Raw genomic sequence first — 1,356 nt, forward strand, 5'->3', positions numbered from 1 at the left:
CTCCCTTCCCCTCTCTAAAATCAGTAAGCATGTCCTCGGGTGAGGATTAAAAAAAGTTAAAGAACCCCAAAAAAGGATATAAAAACCAAACTGGCAAGTCATTTTTCCTATTATCAGACAAGGATGAAAATAGACAAGCCGTTGTGTAGAAAATGGATGCCTTTCCAGGGGAACGGGTGAGACTAGAAGTTGCTATTATCTTTCCAGCAAGTTCTTTTCGCAATAGACATTAAAGTTTAGTACATGGCGGCCCTTTGACCCAGCAAATCCACTTCTAGGACTCTACCCTCCTCAGACATTTGCAAAAGTACGCAGGGATCAAAGTGGTCTTGCTGGGGAGTGGTCAATAGAAAAATGTATAGAATGTGTGCCCCTGGGAATGTGGGGGGCCATGGTGCTGCAGGATTGTACAAAACAAACACATAAATTCTTTGCTTGATAAAGAAACTATGTTTTGAAGACTAATCTCACCATTTCACATTAAATAAACAGGAACTGGATTAGAAACCAGTATATCCATCATTAGTCAGATTTGCGTAAATACAACCCATTTACTTATCCACTTATTTGTCTTCTAGAAACATCCGTTGAATTCCTGCTAAGAAACAGACACTCCTTCAGGAGCGGAGGACACAGCTGAGATGAAAAACAGAGAGTGTGTCTGTTCCCCTAGAGCATCCATTTCTGGATGCACAGATAGGGTATGCATCTAAGATTATTTTGATTATTTTGAAAAGCAACTTGACAGTATCCAGGAAAGCTGGTGATGGGTATCAATTGCCCAGCCACTCAGAAAAGCCAGTTTGAGATGTGTGTCCTGGAAGAAACCCTCATACATGTGGCAAGGCTGTAAACAAGTTCAGGAATGCTCATTGTGACATTCATTCATTTGACAAATAGTTACTGAGCAGAAACTATGTCCTGGGCAGTGCTCTGGGCACTAGGGACATTGATATTGCTTGTAATGACAAAAAAGAAGAAGGAGGAGGAGGAAAGGGAAAAGAAAACACAACCTAAATACCTACCAACAAGAGAAGGGGCAAATTAATTAAGGCCTGTTCCTACAATGGAATATGATGAGCAGTCTGAAGCAGAGAGAGAGAGACAGTGATTTGTTGTTCCACTTATCCATGCATTCATTGGTTTATTCTTGTATGTGCCCTGACCTGGGATTAAACCTGCAACTTTGGTGTATGAAGTCAGCTCTAACCCACTGGACTACCTGGCCAGAGCCACAATTCTCTGAAGTTATTTCCCTCCTTTGTGTCCACTGTCTTCAGCTGGCATGATTTTGGTTCAAAACAGAATTCATCTACTAAGATGGGCCACAGCTGTGTGGGTCTCCCTGGAACACAC

The sequence above is a fragment of the Desmodus rotundus genome, chromosome 12, assembly GCF_022682495.2.
Source record: "Desmodus rotundus isolate HL8 chromosome 12, HLdesRot8A.1, whole genome shotgun sequence".
In the NCBI taxonomy this organism is placed as follows: Eukaryota; Metazoa; Chordata; class Mammalia; order Chiroptera; family Phyllostomidae; genus Desmodus; species Desmodus rotundus.